This window comes from Macaca nemestrina, chromosome 14 (assembly GCF_043159975.1).
Source record: "Macaca nemestrina isolate mMacNem1 chromosome 14, mMacNem.hap1, whole genome shotgun sequence".
NCBI lineage: Eukaryota > Metazoa > Chordata > Mammalia > Primates > Cercopithecidae > Macaca > Macaca nemestrina.
In genome coordinates, this window is record NC_092138.1 from 69868572 (window position 1) to 69891602 (window position 23031).

General features: G+C 44.8%; 1 pseudogene; it reads left to right on the forward strand.

Annotated features, from left to right (window-relative positions):
- The window catches only part of LOC105477379 (keratin, type II cytoskeletal 8 pseudogene), a 77786-nt pseudogene extending 58246 nt beyond the window's left edge, over nt 1-19540 (forward strand).
- Nucleotides 19541-23031: the final 3491 nt, after the last annotated feature.

Here is a 23031-nt window from a genome sequence, read left to right on the forward strand (position 1 = left end):
GGAGTGCAGTGGCATGGCTCACTGTAACCTCCGCCTCCCAGGCTCAAGTGACCCTCCCACCTCAGCCTCCCCAGTAACTGCAACTACAGGCATGAGCCACCATGCCAGTTAAATTTTGTATTTTTAGTAGAGACGGGGTTTCACCATGTTGGCCAGGCTAGTCTTGAACTCCTGGCCTCAAGTGATCCGGCCTCCTCAGCCTCCCAAAGCTTTGGGATTACAGGCCACTGCACCCAGCCTAGAAAGTGATTTTTATTCTTCAGTTGGATCTCCTCGAGAGCTTCTCTTAGACTGCTGTTTAATATTCTCACCTGAGTCTTCTGACATCGTGCTCCAGTGGGTCCCCTGCTTGTTGAACTCTGCTGTGTCTCCTTTGTTCTGGTTATTGAGTGTTGGCTGAAAGAGATGTTCTTTTCCTTAACCTGCTCATGATTTTGTCAGGTCAACTGTTGGGTAAAATCACTGGGATCTTTCCAGTGCCTATGGGGCCTAGGCAATTCTAGCCTTAAGGGACAGTGGTGAACAAAACGGCCATGGTCACTCTGCTTCTGAGCAGAGGGAGCAAGCTTCTGCCCACAGGTCCAAGGAGCAGCTTCTTGTCACATCAGGGACTAAGAGTAGTTACCTTACTCCTGTTCCTCTGTAGGTCCTCTGAGGCCAGAAGAGTCTGGCTGGCCCTCCCAGAACCACACATGAGTGGCCTCCTCCGGGGCACAAGCTGTCCACTACTTGGGACAGATATTATTTTTTAGGATTTAAGAAAGTCATTGAAACTTCAAGCATCAACTCAAAGGAAAACAGATGGAGGGAGAAAGGAGTAAAAGAAAGCCACCAAAAGTACTGCTTGACTAGGGAAGACTATAGATGCTATGTCTTTCTCTCTGTCTCTGTGTGTGTGTGTGTGTGTGTATGTGTGTGTGTGTGTGTGTGTGTGTGGTGTCTGTAGCGGCTATAGTGGTGTATCTAAGTCATACAACAGTTCTGATGTGACCCCAGCTAATTCCAGCCTTCCATTAACTGAAACCATTTGCTCCTTGACTGGTTGGGTCTTTAGGTTCTGAGATCAATACTTTCACAAGACAGCTAATTAGCCCACATTCAGAAGCTCAAGAGCTTCATCAGGTCCTGCACCAGACAAACTGACTTCTGCTGTGAATTGGCATCGAGCCTATCCCTCCTTCTATTCTGCCAGGATTGGCCTTGTTTTCCTCTTCATATCACTTGGGGTTCAGTCCGAGAAGCAGAACCACTTGGTGAGATAGACATAGTAAGGGGTTGGCTATAGACATTTCACCTTATATAATTGCGGGGACTGGTCTATGCAAGGCTGTTATTTCTGTGTCTGGTGCTGAGGCCTGAAATCAGCGTCAGATACAGAAGTGGGGAAGAAATGATGGACAGGAAGTGGGGAACTGAGGATAAACTGGATGGGCTGGAACTCAGGGAATGGGGTGGAATCCACACTGATGTCTCACTTCGCCCAAGACTCCAACTTTGATGAGGGGGATGATTTACAGAAATTGTGCATTTTCTCATGGAGCAAAAGCAAAATGCTGAACTGGCCCAGGGATCAGGGGAGCTAAAATGAGAGCATTTGCAGGAGCTGGTGGGCTTGGGGGAAGCCGCAGGTCCCAATGCTGGCCCATACCACCCAGAAGATATGTGACAATGTCTGTGAGGGCTTGTGCCCTGTCCTGGCCTCTGAGCATAACAAGAATGTAGCTGCTGCTGCCTTTCTTTGTTCTGAATCTCTTGCAAAATGTACTTGTGGCCAAAGTTGACCTGGCATGACCCAGAGAAGGGAATTCTAAGAAACCCAACTCCAGTTTCACTAAATTGACATTGTAACGCCCCCACATCCTGTGAGGCTGCAGTCTTGTCATTTACTCTGAACTGTGGGCTACTTGATGGCCTTGTAGCTCACCTGTCTTCTTACTTTGTCCCAGTGCCTGTCCAGGTCAAGGGCAGCACCTTCTCTGTGTGTACCAGACATTCCCAGCTTGGCCCTCCCAGAACTTCGCCCCACCCCTTCATGGTCTGGATTTCAGAAACCAGATCTAACTCCAGCTGAAAGTCAAAGGAGTTTATGGAATAATCTATGTGGATGCGGGCATCCTAGAACGAGGCTTTCCTCTTCTGTTCTGAATTCATGGGGAGCTTTAGGAAGGTGAAGCTGTGTGTGAGAAGGCTTCTCAGAGATACTATGGAGTTCAAGGCTCGGGAATCCATACTTGGGAGAATGAAGTTAATATGGATGCTGCATTCACCTGGTCCAGGAAATCCTGATTTCCTCTCAGCCCCATCCTGGAGGTGTAGTACTGGACATTCCTGGTGTTTTGGCAGGCCAGACATTACAGACAGCCTGGTCCAAACCTTTCATTTTTCTTCCAGAGGCATTGAGAAAGCAGCCTCATTAGGAGCAATGGCTGGAAGTAGACTGCCTACCTTTACATCAGGGCCTGACCTTGTACTAGGGTATGTGACCTTGGGCACATTACTTGCCCTCTCTATCCTTGATTTCTTCATACGTAAAATAGGGGAAAGCAGTAGTACCTACCTTGGACTGTTACGTCTATTAACTGACAAGTAGACTAAGTGTCTGGCACCTAATAAATGCTCAATAAAATGTATTATTATATATAGACAGTTTCCCCATAACCAGAGCCCTCTAACTCAAGGAAGCAGGCCGTGGGGACTTCCTCCAGTTCTGGGTGGTTCTTCATCACAACTATCCCTCAAACTCATAGCTGGCTGTTGGTCACCTCTTTCCAACCTGTTCACCATTCTGCCTTGCACTGGAGTTAGCTGGAGGCTTATCTGCCTTCTCACTAAGCTGGCTGTATTAGGGTTCTCTAGAGGGACAGAACTAATAGGATATATATAATCTTATTAATACTTAATAAACTCCCCTATATATATGGGCGATCCCGTGATCACAAGGTCCCAAAACAGGCCGTGTGCAAGTTGAGGAGCAAGGAGAGATCCAATCCAAGTCCCAAAACTGTAGAACTTGGAGTCCCATGTTTAAGGGCAGGAAGTATCCAGCATGGGAGAAAGATGTAGGCTGGGAGGCTAGGCCAGTCTAGCTTTTTCACGTTTTTCTACCTGCTTTATATTCTAGCTGTGCTGGCAGCTGATTAGATGATGCCCACCCAGATTAAGGGTGGGTCTGCCTTTCCCAGCCCACTGACTCAGATGTTAATCTCCTTTGGCAACACCCTCACAGACATACCCAGGCTTAATATTTTGCATCCTTCAAGCCAATCATGTTGACACTCAGTGTTAACCATCACACTGGGGTTTCACTTAGCATCACTAGGAGCTGGGTCTACTTCATCCATTCCCAGCACACAGCCTGGCAGACACTAGGCCTGCAGAAAAGCTTTGGGGGGAACCAACATCTTCAATTTCCAGAACTTCAGATTTGCAAAGACTTGTAGGTAGTCTAAGCCAATTGCCCACTCAATTTTAGGAATTCCTTTTTTAGACCATTTTGCAGATAGTCTTCTAGTCTCTGCTTACATACTTCCAGTTATGGGAGACTCACTATTACTCAGGGCAGCCCATTCTCTTTTTTTTTAAACCACCCTAATTTTAGAGCTTTCTAATTTTAGTCAACAGGATTAATTTTTTCACCATTTGCATCAAGTTTTGGCTGGAGACTGCAAAATCATGCAGAGAGAGAGTTGGTAAATAAGAATTATTCTGGGTTTATGGATGACGTTATGAAATAGTAAAAAGGGTGACGGAGCACACAGCATAACTTTTATAAGCTTTGCTCAACTAGTCAGAAACAGGTCCTCGGAAATGTCTATTCATTTCTGTTTCCAGTGTTTATTGGGAACATTCTTATATGGTTGTTATTTACAAAGCCAGACAGAAGTTTATAGAGAGTTTGAAGGTGGAAGTTTATAGAAGGCTTGATGTATTTGTCTGCATGCCAGTCCCCTAAAAGTCCTCATTCTGGTCCACAGTTTTGGGGAGTGCAGTAGTTGGAATTCTTAGCGTGCATCTGAAAGTCCCCGAAAGGAAGGGGTTAGGCTTTCCATTTTCTAAGAGATAGTTTTGCTGCCTTCTGGAAGGGATGATCAGATCTTAGGATAGGTGCCTCCCAATAACCCATAATGCTATTGGGAGTTTAGCCAGAACATTAGCCCCCTTGGATTAATTCAGAATTCATTCAAATAGTCATTCCCTAATGCCTACTCTATACAAGAATTTCCCTCAAGGTACTCACAACTGATTGGAGGTGAACAAAGATATGGTCATGACTCTGGTCCCAGCCAGAAAGTTCTTAGAGCCTCCTTATCCAAGCAATCTGTAGTGGGGTGAGGCGTTCCAGGAAACTTCAGAGAACTCCTCCTCTAAACCCTTTTTCAACAGCAAGTAGGTGAGATTTGGGGGAGACTATTGTGTAATAGAAAAAACACCTGAAAGGAGAATCTGGTTCCCTGAGGGGAGAGGTCCACTTGCTGCTACCTCAGTGTTCTTTTGTAAAGTGAAGAATCTCTAACATGCGTGCTGGCTCTAACATGCTGAACATTTGCAACTAAAAAGCAGTCACAATCCCTGACCCCCAATTGCATAGAGCTTCATGGTTTCCACCCTGCTGTCATTTGAATCTAATCCTCATGGTCCCCTGAGAGGCAGATGGGATGAGGACTATGATTTCCATTCTATGGATAAAGAAACTGAGGCTCAGTATGTGTCCAAGGTCGCATGGCAGGGGAATGGCTGAGCCTGGAGTTCAGGTTTTTCCCCACCCACTGCGATTGTTGTGGGGCCTTCAGGCTCTGACAATCCATAATTATATAGTCAGCCTTAAAACGGCAAAACATTGAAGGGGGTGGCGGGAAGGTGACTATTAAGATGGTGAATGTAGCTTTTATGTGGAAGATACATCAGTATAAAAGCATTTGTATGGAAGGAAAGGAGGAATGTGGGCTCAGACCGTCTCTGGGATAGTGATCTTTTGTCAGTTTATTAAATTCAGATTTATTGCTGACTTTCTGACCAAAAACATAGCTGTTAGCAGTCTATAACGAAGCAGAAATATGAATTTTCAGTGAATCTGAGAAAAAAAATAAGAGAAGAAACATTAATGACCTGTCGTTTGGAATAAATCTTAGTGGTCACATAAACTAGGATGACAGGAATTTATATTGTCCCTTAACACTTGAATGACTAATGTGGCTAGAGTGGAGAGCCACAGAAATTATTTCTCTTAAAAAGCCAGCACCTGTTTGCAGGCTTTTGGAACTGTTTGATGAATTCAGGGAAGGTTGCCTTGATGTCCCCCAGTCAGGCTCTTGGTAGACAACACCAAACTTGAGACAGAGGTGGTGTTTCAGCCCTGTCCTAAGACCCTTAACTTGGCTGGTCTCAGAGGCTGTCAAGGTTCCTGAGTTGGTCGGGGAGGACCCTCAAGAGGCTAGAGAAGATCTTCTGAGAGACATTGATGAGCAGGGCAAGGGCAGCCAGAAAGGGTCTCAGATGGCCTTAGGGTGGATGTCCATCTGAACAGGTCCCTGATCCCACCACACACTGGGATCCTGGATTCCGTAGCATCAGAATTACTATGTTACAGCCAGAACAGCTTCCCAGAGATTTGTTAGTTTGACACCTCCATTTTTTCAGATGAGAAGACAGATTCACAGCATGAAAATAACTAGCTCAAACATACAGGATAAGAGAGTGGCAGGTGCAGAAGGAGAGCTCACACATCCAGACTCCTGGGCATCACACAGCCCCTATTTATGGGACAATGGTCCTTCCTTATTCGAGTGTGAGTGAGTACAACCCTGCATCCCATTGCTGTCCAACAGATATGCCGTGTTTAGTGCTGGGGATGTACGATCCCCAACCCAAACAATCCCACTAAGATACTTCCTGTAAAAATCATTACCCATCCTAAAAACCTCTCTCACTGGCATAGCGTGTTACCATCTACACCATGTTTTCATGTATGGGATTCTTGCTAAATGGGTAGATTTTAGCTGCTCTTGACACACACACACACACACACACAAATGGGTAATGATGTGAGATGATGGGTATGATAGTTTGCTTCATGTTCTCTTTATGTGATCCTCACAACCATACTGGAAAGGCACACAGAATGGCTACTTTTATTCTTTTTGTAGAAAAGATGAAGAAACTGAGGTTCAAGGAGTAAGAATTTCCTGAAGAACCCATGTGTCTTTCAGTGAAATTCTGAATGTATTGTAATGAAGTACGGTTAGTGGGTTAAGTTAATGGATTAGTCAACACCATTGCTGGGCACCATTAAGAACACAGAAAACCCCCAGCTCTGACCCTGTACCCCCAGCTCTCACGCTGAGACACTGCTGTCTATTAGAGAAAGAAGAGGTCATCAAACCCCCTGACCTCTTCTGGAATGGCCTAGGTCTATCTTTGCCTCCCAGAGCCCACAGAGCCAATTCCTGGAGGTTTAAGTTAATGAAAGCCAGCTTTTTCTATAAACAGTTCACCTAAAATGCGATCTCTTTTTGAGGGTTTCCAGATCTGATTGGGGTGTCCTATTTTTTTCTGTTATTTAAAAACACACTGTAAGTATTTTAAAACCCATTCATCCAAGAGAAAACTTCTGGCTAAATTTTATGCTTTTATTCACTTATCAAATTTACAGCATTTTATGAAAGGGCTTTATCTATGTAGGTGTCTTTTCTATCAAAAGGTATAAAACTACCCTTTCCTCAAAATGATATGTATGTGGCAATAAATACCTGCATTAAAAATGGGAATTCCAGCCAAGTGTTATGCATAGATACACCTGATCCTGTCTTTGTAATTATGGATGATATGTATTGATGCTGGGGATTATTTATCTCATGCTCCATAATTGGCTATTAATTTATGAATATGAGAGCTATATTCCAGGTAACCCAGAATGAAATGCTGCAGATTTGATTTATTGTGACCTGATAATGGGTGTTAGGGGTTATCCAAGTGACACACAGAGAACACAGAGGACACGGGAAGAAGCTGGAGTGTCGGAAGTGTTTTAACTTTGGCAAACACCAGATGTGTGAAAGGGTTTTAGGGGCCTGAGATTTAAGCCCATTTAGAGATTAAAATACCTTAATAATGACGACTTTAGCAGTCATTTCATTGATTCATTAATTCCCCCATTTATTATTTTTATTTTCTTTTTGAGACAGGGCCTTGCTTTGTCACCAAGGCTGGAATGCTCAATCACAGCTTACTGCAGCTTCGACCTCCAGGGCTTAAGTGATCCTCCTGCCACAGTCTCCTGAGTAGCTAAGACTACAGGCATGCACCATCACGCCTGGCTGATTTTTGTATTTTTAGTAGAGATGGGGTTTCCCCATGTTGCCCAGGCTCACTCCCCCATTTCAAACATATTATAGAGCACCCACTGTGTGCCAGGCACTGGGCTTGGCTCTGGGACAAAAATCATGAGCATAAACAGATATGTTCCTTGACCTCCTAGAGCCTATTCTCTTGTGAGGAAGGCACACCTTAAGATCACCACACGTTTGTGTCCTTCTCCCTTTTCTTTTTATTTATAGAATGCTGATATTGTTTGGGTTGACAAGATGCCCAACTAAACAACTACATTTCCCAGATTCCCTTGCAGTTGAGGGTAGCCATATGACACATTCTGGTCAGAGAGATGTAACTGGAAACCTGCTGGTTATTTTGGGGACTTTGCTTTCCTGATAGGGTGACTGCCTCTTCCATCTTGTTGCTTCCTTTTTCCCCCCTTTCCTTAGAGAATATGAGTATGCAGCTAGAAGTGAGCGGTTATCTTGCAACTATGAGGTGGCAATCTAGAATTGTTATGTGAGAAAAAATAAGCACCTACAGATGTGGTTAAACACACGGTAACTGTATCTTTTTTACATACAACCCATGCAGTTCCTACTGTTACACTCACATGTCTTGGGTGTGAGATTATGAGGCCAGAATTCTCTGAAGGGGTGGTAGGAGCCTGGAAAGGGTGATTCCAGCAGTGGCCAACTGCTAGGACTTGAGAAATGTGTCTGCAAGGGCTAAATAAGGTCTAGTCTCCCATGTTTCAAGGGCTACCCCAAGGTACACAGCATGTTAGAGTGATTTGTAAATACTCTTATCTACCACCGGATTGCATTGTGAAGTGGACACTGCCCACTTCACAAGGTTGTCACTTAGGAGGTAGAGATGGAAGAGTGTGAGTGGAAATCTCTTGTACAAAGGAAGGTGCTGTACAGAGACCAATTACTTTTCTTTTCATACAAAATAGTCTGAAATTAAAGACAGACAGGAAACATAATATGTATGTACATGTCATATTATATATAATGACAGCCTAAGGAAAGGTGGATGTTTTCCTTTTAATTTAGAGATGGGGCCTCACTCTGTCGCCCAGGCTGGAGCGCAGAGGCACAATCACAGCTCACTACAGCCTTAAACTCCTGGGCTCAAGTGATCCTCCCTCCTCAGCCTCCCAAATAGCTGGGACTACAGGGTGCAAAACTGCCTCCTGAAGGATGATGCAGACGGCCCTGGTTACAAAGGGCTGCGTAAAAAGGGCACATAGATGGCGTGCCCAGCATAGCAAAGTCCTGACAGTAGGAAAATGCTGGGAACCCACGTAGGAAAGAACCAAGCCAGGACCCAAGGACTTCCATATTTTACAGAATGGATTGGAAACTAGGAAATGACCAATGGCAGGGTATAAGGGGTGTGTGTGCGTGTTTATGTTGAGGGTGATGTGGGGGGAGAGAAAAGCACCGGGTATAATTTTCTCCAACAGCCAGCTAAGCTGAAGGGATGTAGCGCCTATGCTTGAATTTTTCAAAGCAGTATTTGTAAGGCTTCAGGGTCCAGAGCTAGAAGTGACTCTGCAGCACAAGGCTGGAAGAAATCCAGGCTCAGGACCGCCTTCCCTTTCCTTCCCAGAGCCGCCCACCGACTGTTTGACAGGCACAAACTGGAGTTCTTTCCACACGGCGTGGCAGGGCCACGGAGAAGCCGCTCCTGGGTAATTAAACAATTAGCTCCTTGCACTCTTCCTGCAGGAACAAATCCGGGCCCCCATGGCATCTGTCCCCTCCTGTTCCTCCAGCTGGCCTCCTTGCCACGCGCACACCCTCTCCGGAACCAGGCCCGGCTGCCTGCGCCCCCCTCCCTTCCACTTCCGCCACCAGAGGGGTGCAGGGAGGCCGGGCGGGAGGGGAGGGCCCAAGGCTCACGGGGGCTGGGTGACTGCCGCCCCAGCACGCGTGCCCCTGAACTTGTCTTCAAAGTTCTCCTACGGGGTTGGCAGCCCCCTCTTGAAAGCTGCTTCGTAGCCGAGGCAGCATATGGACTGTTGACAGAGCAGCTGCTGGTGAAGAAGACGCTGAAAGGAAGCCTCGAGGGATAAACAGGAGAAACCCATGTCACCACGTGGCACCCCGCGCGTCAATGCACCAGCTCGTTCACTCTCATCTCCTTCCGGGGGCGAGGAAAGTGGTTTTGGACTGCTGTGCTCGATTGTCTGCGCTTAAAATAATGAACATCATTATCATCCTAATGAGAATGAGTATGACAATGATAGCTAACAGTTGTCGAGCACTTATAAGTGCCAGCCAGTTCTCTAAATGATTTCAGGTGCGTTATTCCATGTGCTCCTTCAAACCGCCCTCTGAAGAAAGAACTGTTATTGTTCCCATTTTGTAGATGAAAAAACCAAGTCTAGAGAGCTTAAGGATTTTATGCTAGTCACACGGCTAGTAAGTGACCCAAGTCTCGCGCCAAAGCTTTCACTCTTAATCATTGTTGTAATTTCCTATTACAAGCATTTTGAGTGTCAGACCACTGTAGTAGGACGGATAATTAAGATGCGTGGTGTCGTGTGATTTACAAAGCAATGGCTGCATTCATTCTCTCATCTGACCTCCAGAGAGCAGGGACAGGTGAGAGTCATCTCTGTACTCCCAGCCTCTAGAACTGGGTCTGGCACAGAAGCATACAGTGAATTAGAGGAATAATACATGAATAAATCAATCAATCAACCCTGGGAAGTGCTTTCACATTCATTTTGCAGGTGAGAAAACAGGCTCTTCAGAGAGTTTTGCCTGAAACCACATAATAATAAACTTGGTTGAGAGGAGATTTGAACTCTGATCGTCAGACCACAGGTCCTGTCCTCCCTCTTTCCTACCTGGAATGTAGCAGGTTAAATGGGGGAGAAGCCTGGGTTGGGGTGGGACAGGGAAAGAACATAAAGCCATGAGTGTGGTTTATTTCAGAGTTGCTTGCGGATAACTTAATAAATCCCCAGGGTAGAGAGCTTGAAGAGTATTGTTTCAAATGACATCTAGATTGAGCAAAAAGATGTTAATTTTTTTTTTCCTGTCCCGAGCCCTGTCTGCAACCTGATCCCCAGTGGCCCCAGGAAGCTGTGGGTCTGTCAAATGCCGTTTCCCCAGGTGGATCAGTGATCCCAGTTGGGGATCTGGACCTTCCAGACGTGAAGGCAGAAGCAAAGAGCCCATTCATCACATTGAAAGCTGATATCTGACAGAGATTCAATCCCATCTTGATGCTGGAAACTTGGAGAGAAATGGAGTGGTTTAATTTTCTCAGGTACCAGAGAAAAAAATTCCTGAATATCAAAGGTAGGACCAGAAACTGCATGAATGACTCTACTAGAAAGCTCCACTTCAGGGCGTGGCAAATCAGGGCCTGGCTATTGGCAGTCTCTTATTTCCAGAACATGATTCTGGAAGATTCTTCAAATGCGTGTTGCACACAAATATGTCAAGCATGAATTTACTATGCTATTTGGCACAGGGAAAATACTATATCCAAACTCTGCCTCCTTTTAAGTTGAGAATGGGCTGGAAACCTGGAGGAGGTCAGGTTCCTAAGGATGGGCTTTGCTAAGCAGAGGAATATGGGGAGGATGCAGACTGGATTAACCAAGAGAAAGCTAAATTGTTAACATTTTGTGGTGTTGAACTTAAGATTTCTGAGTCCTTTAGAGTTCATGGACATAAGGACAAGAACAGAAGCCTGCTACATCTGAATCGCAAGCTTTGTAAAAGTCCACTGAGACCAGAGGCACTTCTACTCCAACTCTTGTCTAATCGGGTGAGGTACAAGGGTATCCTTAATGGAATTCTCATATGTAAAGAAAGGAACCAGATTCCTGGGCCCTTCTGACTACCCATGATTTCTCCCCAACCTCATCTGAAATGCTTTTGCCCCTGGGTGTTTGCTTATGCTGTTCCTGGTGCCTGGAATACATATTCCTCTTTTCTGCTCACCAAACCTTTGTTTATGCTTAGAAGCATACATCGAGTCACACCCCTTTTATGTGTGTGTGAAGCCTTCCTTGGACACTCGGAGCTGAGCTGGTTACATTCTGCTTGGGATTCCCACTTTGCACATTCTTCTGCTTGTCACGTGCTATTGTCTTCGTTTTGTTAGTTTGGTTTAGGAGTCTGTTTCCCTCAGGCGGAAAGGAGGACAGGCTTCCTTCCTATTCCCTTCCAGAGGTCCAAGGGCCAGGTAGATTCTGGTGCTTGTTAGCAGCTCCTTTTTGAAAGAACAAGAAGGTATGATGTCTAACCTGTTGACAATGCCAGGATGGTTTTACTTTGTGTTATTCATTTTGAGCAAATTTCCAAGGGGACTTTGAGGGACTGATGGGGAACAACTTGGAGGACTCCTGAGATGCAGACTCCTGGAACTTTCCCTGTCCCTGGGTTGTGATTCAATTGAAAATGTGCACTTAGAAAGATATCTTCCCAAGTCAAACCTGTGTCCCAGGGAAAGGAAGGGCCGGGTGGAGACGGCAGATCTCATCCCCAAAGACCTCAAAGGGCCCTTTGGCTCCATGATTGCTCCCTCTTCAGTCCTTCCAAGCCCTGTTGATGTTATAATCCCTGTTATTCAAATTGCACCAGAGGAATCCATGCCAGCCCATTCTGGCTTCTTAGTCATTTCACTCATCAGCCCAGGATCCAGGGTTAATCATTCAGCTTCAGGTTTCTTCACTTGTGGATAACAAAGTTGCTAACTTCATAGGATGGTTAGAAGAATTAAATGAGAAGTTATTTATTTATCCATGTATTTATTTACACAATTTAAATGGCAGTATAACTAACATAGACTCAAGGGCATGAATCTTAACTATAAGCTCAATGATTTTTTTTACATACATGTGCAGCTGCTAACCACTACCCAGATCAAGATAGACAGTTAAATGAGATTTTAAAAGCTGACAGAAGCTTATAAACTGTAAAGCGCTGAAGAAATGTTGATTTTGAGTATTACCAGGAGGTGGAGCCTCTTTCCCATTAAATTCCTCTCCTATAACTTCTAGGTTTCTAGAAATCATTAGCACCAGTTGCAACACCCTAGCAAATAATTGCTGGTGCCAGGACCTTGATACCCCAGCCATGCAGAGTGGAGACGTAGACCCATCCATTGCTGTTAATCTCCACATTATCAGCATGACTTCTCTGGGTCTTGTTAACCCCTGCACCCTCCCCTTCAGGCAGCAGTATGTCCTCACAAAACAGGGCCATTGACAACACAGTTGTGCAATTTCAATTCAGTACAATTTGATTCAAAAAGATGTGCCCTTTATGCTGGCCCTGGACAGAGAAGGGGAGAAGAAACTTTCTCGGCTGGGCCCTCCAAGCTGGGGCTTGAAGACTATGAGGCTGTGGCCAGTTTAGTACATACCTGTGAAGTGAAGGCCACAGAGGTTGGAGCTGTGACTGTCACCCTTCTCTCCCATGGGACTCTCTACCAGAGGGTTTCCAGACCCTTTCTCCAGTGCTGTCTATTCCTCTGGGCTTTAGCCAGCTTCTCCACTTTACCTGCTAGATTTCTCCCCTGGCTACTCTATGGCCCTCAGAACTTAGTGATTTGCTAAGAAACCCATCTTTTCTCTTCCACCTGGCTTCCTCCTCCTGGCTTCCCTCTTTCTCCATTCTGGCATCACTAACTCCCAATCATCCACTCTAAGCCACATCCGAGGGTCAATTTTACACAGGCTATGGTTCTTCCTTCTGAACTTTCTCTCTCATTATCTCCACTGTTGCCTTGAAAAGCCCACATTCTGCCAGAGCCTCCTAACTGACTTTCTGCTAAAGCTGGAGTCCATTCCCTCCCTCACTTCCCTAACAAATGTTACCCACCCTTCCAGACCAAGGAAAATGCCTCTGCCTCCCAGAAGTACTCCTCGATTCCTTCAGTTACATGTTATTTACCTTTTCTGGTTGTTGACTACAGTCAGCCTTTCTCACACTTTCTAAGTTTCTCGCTCTGTCTCCCTGTCTCTGGTGTTAGTGCAGTATTTGGCCCTGGGCATTGGTGAATGAATGGATGAATACTGCATTTATGGCTAGACAACATAAGTAAAGGCAAAGCCATTGAGCTATTAATCATACTTTCAGGGACCCAAGCCTCTTTTAAAAGGCCAGAATATGCTAATTCAAGTGGAGGCTTTGAGAATCTTCCTTTATCCTCTCCATCCCTGACCCTTGAGCCTAACAGAAAAGGGCAGACACCTGACACCTCACACTGCTCAGTGCATGGAAATGTTGAATCTAGAGAAACTTTGTGATAATTACCTACCTACTTGAAAGTACAAACTATGTAATTTGCCTTTAAGTGATCTTAAATTATTATAAATAATGAAGTATGCTCAGAATACTCAAGTACTGGTACATCAAATTGAAAACAATTAAAATTAAGATGGATTTATTAGTATTGTGACTATTATTGATTAAAATGGTAATGATAAATAAGGAGAAATGTTAAGTACAACAGGGAATTGGTAATATTTCTTCAAAGTAATCATTTTGCTGTGACTACCCAATTATTAGTACATTTAATGTGTTATTCAGTGCAATTAATTACCCACTTTGCTTCTGGGAAGGCACTAGGAAAAAATTGCTTTCTGCCTGGAGTGGAAAAGCCACTGCTTCTGGAGTGATGTGTGATGAAGACCACGATCTTTGCGGATGTGGCTCCTAGCAGTTCTGATAGAAGCTGCACATGCCCTTGGGGAAGAAGGGACACAACAGATATAGCAGGTTCTCAGTCTCACAGTCACTTGCTTTTGTAACCATGGGAGGTGCTGGTAAGCGGGCTGGAGGATGGAGTCAGGAAACCTGGCTTGAGTCTTGGCTGGGTCAACTCGTTGTGTGACCTGAGTTTAGCTGCTGCACCTCCCAATGGTTCATTTTCCTCCTCTGTAGAATGGGAATAATACAATCTGCCTGTGGAGATCTCTATGTAAAGGGGACCTGTCAGCGGGGCAGACGTGCTGGGCTGTAGTGATTACATGTCAAGAGCCTTAGGTCTTCCCCCAGGCTCACTCTGACTTGGAGATTTGCTTCTGGGTCCTGTAAACCACTGCTGGGAGTCACCTCTGGCAGTGTGCCACAGGTCTGTGACATCTAAATGCAAGGTGAACGTGGAAGGTTGCATACCTATCCTCTACCCCCACTGTCAGAGACATTTGAACCAGAGCAACTCCATCTTGAACAGGGGCTGGGTAAAATAAGGCTGAGACCTACTGGGCTGCATTCCCAGGAGGTTAGGCATTCTTAGTCACAAGATGAGATAGAAGGTCAGCAGAAGATACAGGTCACAAGACTTTGTTGATAAAATAGGTTGAAGTAAAGAAGCTGGCCAAAACCCACCAAAACCAAGATGGCGATGAAAGTGACCTCTGGTCATCCTCACTCCTCATTATACACTAATTACAATGTATTAGCATGCTAAAAGACACTCCCACCAGTGCCATGACAGTTTACAAATGCCATGGCAATGTCAGGAAGTTACCCTGTACGGTCTAAAAGGGGAAGAACCCTCAGATCCGGGAATCGCCCACACCTTTCCTGGAAAACTCATGAATAATCCACCCTTTATTTAGCATATAATCAAGAAATAACGATAAGTATAATCAGTCGAACAGCCCACACCCCTGCTCTGCCTATGGAGTAGCCATTCTTTTATTCCTTTACTTTTTTTAAACTTGCTTTCACTTTACTTTTTAAACTTGCCCCAAATTTTTTCTTGTGCGAGGTCCAAGAACCCTCTGTTGGGGTCTGGATCAGGACCCCTCTCCAGTAACACCACTCCATCCTACATCCCCGATCCAGGTGATAGTCTCCACTAGCCTTCTCTTCTCTCTTTGCTGGGAAGATGTTAAATGGGACAAATGATGAGCTAATAATTGCTGGACACTTTTACAAAGCTCTTGTCTATTTGTTTTCTTATTGTCTGTACAACCATTCTACTAGGTCAAGGAGGTTTTATTAACCTCATTTATAAACAAGGACACTAGGGTTTAGACAATAGGGTCTAGAGAGGAAAAGTGACTCTCCCAAGGTCACAGATCTAAGAAGTGGTCACTTGTGTACTTGAACCCTCTGACCCCAGGAACCAGGCTCCCTGCCCCTTTAGCTTTCTTATATTATTGCCACATTTCCTTATCCTCAGAGTCCTCCAGCTCCCAAGTCTCCCCTATGCCAAGGTTCACTGTATTGTTTCATAAAGCTAATTGCTAGTTTTTACATAAAGGCTTTATTTTCTAGCTCTAAATTGCCCAAATTAGATTTTATTAAGCTCACACGTATGATTTTCCTTGTTTTTATTAAAATTAAGTTCACTCACTTGCCATTTGCAAGGGAGTTTGAAATTAGATTGCTTGGTATCCACGGAAACACAGAGAGAATCTTCTATGTGATCAGACTTTTACCCACAGAATAGAAAAAAAAAAAGGCAGCTGGTAATTAGGTGCGTAATTCATAGGCAAGCTCCTGAGCTCGGAGGCCAGGATCCTCTGCTTTGTGACTGAGCCATTACGACAGCTCTTCAGGCGCTTCCCTGTGCTGGGGAGGAGCAGGAAGGATGGGGGTGTGGGAGGAGCTGGTGTCAGTCCTAGCTCCGTCCCTCCCTCATTCTGTAATTTTGGGAAAGGCATGTCTCTTATTCTGGGCCTCTGTTTTCCCATCTGTAAAATGTGGAATTAAGGAAGTTAGGCATGGCAAAAAGATTTTATCCCACATTTTACTTCTGATTCCTGGTAGCGAATGGCTGTAACACTGTGATGGGAAGGCTTTTCAGGTCATACCTGAACTCAGCAGAAAATTGCATCTTGATTGACTCACTCATTCAGCAACTACTAATTGAGCAACTGCTGAGTACCAGGGACTCTTCCAGGCACTGGGGAATAGGTGAACAACTTAGAAGAGGCTCAGTTCTCAGGATACAACCACCATAAAAACAGACAGCTAAATAAATTAAATTTAAAAATGATCATAACAGAAGACAACTCAGGGAAGGTGATGCTACCTTAGATTTGTGGGGATCAGCAGGAGGTGATATTTGAGCTGAGACTTGAGAGGACAAGAACAACTCAGTCATGAGGAAATCTGGCTGCAGCCAATGTGTGCATCACAAGGTGGGATGGAACTTGGCATGCACAAGGAACAGAGACAAAGCCAGCGTGGCAGTTGAGGGTGAGATGATCTCAGATGGACTCAGTGTGGGAGACCGCGGCTAGATGGTGATTGATTTGTTATGTCTGCCATTGGCAAGGAAGCGGGGAGCCTCACTGGTGTGTGCTCCCTGTTTGTAATCCCTGGACCAAATGATCTCAGTGGTGACATTCCAGGATCGGCAAGGGCCCCTTTCTAGTATAGGGGTGTGGCTTCCAGAAGAAAGCTGTGGTTGTGTTACTTCCAATAGGGTGGGTAGGGAGGAAAGAGTCCCTTGGGAAAGGGGTTGTCATTTGAACTGGGCTTTGAAGGATGCTCATTTCCATACAAAAGGGTGACATGTCCTTCTCCCTGGTACCTATTTTACCCTGAAGAATCTGGGATGCTTCTTCAGCAATTTAGGCAAGGTGTAGCCTGGCATGGGTAAGGAAGACTATGTTGGCTGTTAGCCAGGTAACATAGACGGGACACTTCAGTTTTTCTGAGCCATAGTTCCTTCATCTTTAAAATGAGACAGCAATAAAATTTACCCCTCAGAGTTTTGTGAGAATTAAGTAATAAATTGGCACAAAAACCTTTATGAAATATGATACCAGCATTTTAATATTTATAATTTATATATGAAACAGCTTTAATACAAGATTGACAATATTAAATACTATTAGTAAGATTTAAAACTTTTTGTTATTATTAGGATGACTCTTGATGCTCATCCCTCAGAAGAACTTCATGATTTTTCTTGAGTGTAAATCATCACAGCTTTTATGGAAAACAATGAACAGTGTGCATCAATGGCCTAAAAAATATTTGTTTCTTTATGCCCAGGAATTCTACTTCTTAGAATTTAACAAAAATATATAAGTGGACTTCTGCTTCTGGCTATGGTTGAGCAGGCTGTAGCAGCCTAATGCTCCTGCTAAGAGCTAGAAACACTGAACAAAATACAAAAGAAAAGTTGTGTGTATTCACACAATGGAATAATATACAGCAATGAAAATGAATTATTGCTATAAGAAAAACATCACGGATGAATCTTACAGACAATGTTGAGCAAAGGAACCAGATGCAAAATCTAGGCCAGGCACGGTGGCTCACACCTGTAAACCCAGCATTTTGGAAGGCCAAGGTGGGAGGATTGCTTGAGACCCGGAGTTCAAGACCAGCCTGGGTAACATAGTGAGACCCCATCTCATAAAAAAAGCCCCATCTCCACTCCTTCTGGAATCTCCACCTGGCTCAGCCCACCTGCCTCGACTCCTGCCTCCACCATGTCCATCAGAGTGACCCAGAAATCCTACAAGGTGTCCACCTCTGGCCCCCCGGCCTTCAGCAGCCACTCTTACATGAGTGGGCCTGGTGTCTACCTCAGCTCCTTGAGTTTCTCCTGAGTGGGCAGCAGCAACCTTCGGGGTGGCCTGGGTGGAGGCTATGGTGGGGCCAGTGGCATGAAAGGCATCACTGCTGTCATAGTCAACCAGAGCCTGCTGAGCCTTCTTAACCTGGAGGTGGACCCCAACATTCAGGCCGTGTGCACTGAGGAGAAGGAGCAGATCAAGACCCTCAACAACAAGTTTGCCTCCTTCATCTAGAGGGTAAGGTTCCTGGAGCAGCAGAACAAGATGCTGGAGGCCAAGTGGAGCCTCCTGCAGCAGCAGAAGATGACTCAGAGCAACATGGACAACAAGTTCGAGAGCTACATCAACAACCTTAGGCAGCAGCTAGAGACTCTGGGCCAGGAGGAGTTGAAGCTGGAGGCGGAGCTTGGCAACATGCAGGGGCTGGTGGAGGACTTCAAGAACAAGGAGGAGGATGGGATCAGTAAGCATACAGAGATGGAGAATGAATTTGTCCTCATCAAGAAGGAGGTTGATGAAGCTTACATGAACAAGGTACAGGTGAGTCTCTCCTGGAAGGGCTGACTGACGAGATCAACTTCCTCAGGCAGCTGTATGAAGAGGAGATCCGGGAGCTGCAGTCCCAGATCTCCAACGTGTCTGTGGTGCTGTCCATGGACAACAGCGGCTCTCTGGACGTGGACAGCATCATCACTGAGGTCAAGGCGCAGTACGAGGAGACTGCCAACAGCAGCTGGGCTGAGACTGAGAGCATGTACCAGATCAAGTATGAGGAGCTTCAGACCCTGGCTGGGAAGCACGGGGATGACCTGCGGCGCAGGAAGACTGAGATCTCCGAGATGAACCGGAACATCAGCCAGCTCCAGGCTGAGATTGAGGGCCTTAAAAAGGCCAGAGGGCTTTCCTGGAGGCCGCCATCGCAGATGCCAAGCAGCGCCCTTAAGGATGCCAACGCCAAGTTGTCCGAGCTGGAGGCCGCCCTGCAGCGGGCTAAGCAGGATGTGGCGCTGCAGGTGCATGAGTACCAGGAGCTAATGAATGTCAAGCTGGCCCTGGACATAGAGATCGCCACCTACAGGAAGCTGCTGGAGGGCGAGGAGAGACGGCTGGAGTCTGGGATACAGAACGTGAGTGTCCATATGAAGACCGCCAGTGGCTATGCTGGTGGGCTGAGCACGGCCTATGGCGGCCTCACAAGCTCCAGTCTCAGCTACGGCCTGGGCTCCAGCTTTGGCTCTGGAGCGGGTTCCAGCTGCTTCAGCCGCACCAGCTCCACCGGGGCCGTGGTTGTGAAGAAGATTGAGAACAGTGATGGGAAGCCCATCCCAGTCCTCTGACATCCTGCCCAAGTGAACAACTGCGGCAGCCCCTCCCAGCCTGCCTCTCCTGGCTGCCCCAGAACCCGGGAGGGAAGCCGCTGTCCAGGGGAGCACAGGGTACAGGAGACCCTTACCCCAGGCCAGTCATATTGGACTTAACATAACTGCTCTCTTAATTACAGAAAGACCTGGGAGAGGCTTTGTAATCACGAAGTGTAAGAGCCTGATTGCTTATGCCCCCATGCAAGCTGCCTTCCTCTTCCCTCAAGGATCCAAATAGGGATGAGGGGATGCTTTCCAAATTTTCTAGTATGAGTTTTTACCGCTGTTATAATCAGAAAAAAATATTAAATAACGTTCTTTATCTCTATGAGTCATATAATGTTAGTGTGCTGTGCCTGCAAGTCACCTGGGGGCCTTGTCAAAATGCAGGCTCTGGTTCTGTATGGCTGGGGGCCTGGGGTTCTGCATTTCAGACATCCCAGGGGATGCTGCTGCTGCTGCTGCTGGTGCAGACGGTGCTTTGAAGAGGGTGGGTACAGGCTGTGACCCCCTCCCTGCTATTAACCTCCCTCCCCCCATGTTTCACACATCTTCACAGTTCACTGGACATTTCGTGCAATGATTATTAAGTAAGAGGAGTTTCAAGGAGGTTGAAATCTATACATGTTTGGGCTCAACACACAGCACTGTGGTGGTTACTTCTTTAGAGAACAGGTTCCCAGATTTGACCTCCTTTACACCCCAAACAGATATAACCATTTGAACCCGCAGAAAGGGACTTAGAAATCAAGAGGCCTCAGTTATGCCAGTGACTCAGTTTTCCCTCTCCTTATGCAATTGATGGGATTTTGTGTACGTTGTTGGTAAAGATGATGATTTTCATGGTCCTACAAAAGGATTGTTATGGAGTTAGGGAGTGCTAAGTCACCAAGTCTTCACTGGAGGCTGGAGGGTCACTTACTGTGGTGTCATAACAGGGATTTCAACATCAAAGGGGAATGTGGCTAAAAGACCTAGAATATCCTCAGTATTATGAGTCAAAGATAGTTTTGCTTTCCAGTTCTATTACGAATCAAAAGATCAAATTATGTCTTCTTGGAGAGATAAATAGGAAAATACTGAAGCTACATGAGTGAACTATTTGTTTTATTATTTGAAATCACAGAATCAAGCAGTGCTAGGGTGGAAAAGACACTTAAAGGCCTCTAGTTCTGCCTGCTTGTAGGAGATGCTCTGTAGAGTTTTGGTGCCGTGGTCAGAGAAGCCTCCCAAACTCAAAGGAGTCCTCCTGAGAGATGATTGTGGTAATCTGGTCTCCAAACAAAACGTCATTGACAGGAATAAGTTGCCTCCCTGGAATAAGTTGCCTCCCTGGAATAAGTTGCCTCCCCTACCATTAGGTAGGTCTGACTGTTTGGAATTCTCTCAGGTAACTAGAAATCTGACTCTCTGTGATCTTCTCCCAATGTCCCAAGGTTTAAACCAGGTGTTTCCAAACGTCCCTGCTGACAAATATCACCTAGGATGCTTACTTAGAATCCAGCCCAACTCCAACTTACACAAACAGATGCTCATGTCCCTCCTGGATATTTTGATTCAATGGGGCTGAGATGGGGTTGGATTTTTGTTTTAATAGCCATGCTTACTCGGTTCAGGCATATGGGCATATGGAATCAGTGAAGAAGGCATTTAGATACAAAGGCTCATTCCTTTGACTCCAGAGAAAAATCCATTATTGAAAGTGGCAGATACAGGCTGACTGACTTCTTTATTTCATATTTATCATATGAGCTGCTAGGTCGTATTTTTTTCAACTGAACATAAATGTGAGATACACACACACACACACACACACACACACACACACACACACACATACACACATGTTTTAAAATGCCCCTGTCCTTATGATTGTGAGAAAGATAAGTGAAGCTGTTTTAAGGTAGCTACAACTAAACAAAGGATAGAGGAAGAAAATATTAAACTGTAAAAAACCTCACAAATACAGTTGTGATTAACAGCAGCAAAATTGAAGTCAATGTCCAATACTGAGGTTGGTGGACTGACTTTCATTTTAAATGTTTGCCCAAACTAGGAAGAACTACAATGATACTCATATATCCTTCAATCCAATACTTTTCTTCCTAGAATTTTAAAGTAAATCATTCAATAGAAAATAAAGGCCTATTCACAAAGATCCTCATAGAGGCATTATTTATAGCTTTGCTAAAATTATGAAAATCAATATCCAATAATAGCCTGTTAAATAAACTGAGGTATAGATGTGGAATGAAATATGCAGCTACTAAAATTATTTTAAAAATCTCTGTCAATTGGAAAAAATGCTTATAACATTCAATGTAGTGTTGCGGAAAAAAAATTAATCCATTTACAGTTTTTTTGGTATATGGCTGAGAGATGAGAACAAGGAAAAGGTACACTTTTGTTAAACAATTATTTGCCTAATTAAAATATATATTTAAAATAATACCATTAATACAATATTATATACACAAAGCCAATAGAAAATTTTATTTAGAGGAAGTAGAGGATTAGGCCTTTGATAAATATCCATTGAAATCAAGGCCTCCCTCTTTCACAGGACCCTAACTAAGGTCTTTGAGGTGTAGAGGGAAGGCTCTTAGGGTCAGCTGGTTCAACCTCCTAAGCGTTGTAAGGATGTTATTTTAGCAACCTTGACATTTGATACCCTTGGGCTTCTTTGACATCCATTACTGGTAAGCAAGCTGGGAAGTTTTCCTCAAAGCTCACCGCTACCTTTGGGAGAGATCCAGTGTGGCGGGTGGTGGGTAGAGGCAGATGGTCAAAAGCGCAACTAGGAAAGCCAGACTTCCCATCCCAAATTTTGTTTGTTCAGGCCAGAATTCTTTTGTTCAGAGCAGATTGGCACCAACTTCTCAAAATTTGCATCGGAGAACAAAGATTCATGTTTGAGTAAAAACAGTGAGAATAGCACAGCTTGCTTCTTAAAGGCTCCTCCTGCCCCCACTCCCACCCACTCAAATTCTCTATTTCTGATCTTTCAGGGGCAGGGAAACCCAGGAGTCTGATTAGGAACAATTTCCTGGACTAGAGGCAAAAGCCTCTGAGTCAGGGCCTCCTGAAAAAAGGAATTGGCTCCAGGGGGAGACTTTGAGAGAGCTGGTCTGGGGGCTGCTACAGGGGCATTAGGGGCATTTCTGGGTTAGGGTAAATGTTCCTGAGCATCAAATTTACCAGGTTAGAATCTGGATAAATGGAATATTACTAATTATTTTGGCATGAGCTGGATTTATGTATAAAGAACAGATGTTTCACAGTCAGAAAGCCCACACTCAATCTTGGCTCTGCCTATTATTAGCTATGGGATTTGGGTCAATCACATTCCTTTTCTGGACCTTAGTTTCCTTACTTATGAAATGGGATAACAATTTGTCTTGTACAACTCACAGGGATGTTGTAAAAATTTTTTAAATACTAGATTGGAAGTATTTGATAACTTCAAAAGATTGTGTATGCTAGTTATTTTAATAATACTGGAAATAGTGATATTGCAATTCTGAATTTTATTTTAGGGTCTTAAGTATTGATTCCTATAGGCTTGTAATTATTTAAGGAATGATGAATAGACTGCCATGTATTGAGGTTGTATTACAAGTTAAATTCTTTTTCCATCTAGGCTACAGGAGGGTTGAGTGGTGGGGGGTGGTCAGTGGAGGGGTGGTAAGCTAGGCAAAGTATGTAAGGAAGACATGCCTTCAGAAAGCTGCCCAGACACCTTAGACCTTGTTTGTTTTATATCATTGACTTGTCTATAAAGAGGAAGTGTGAATGCCAATGTCCTAAAAGATAGGAGAGAATCTTGAAGTCTTTTGC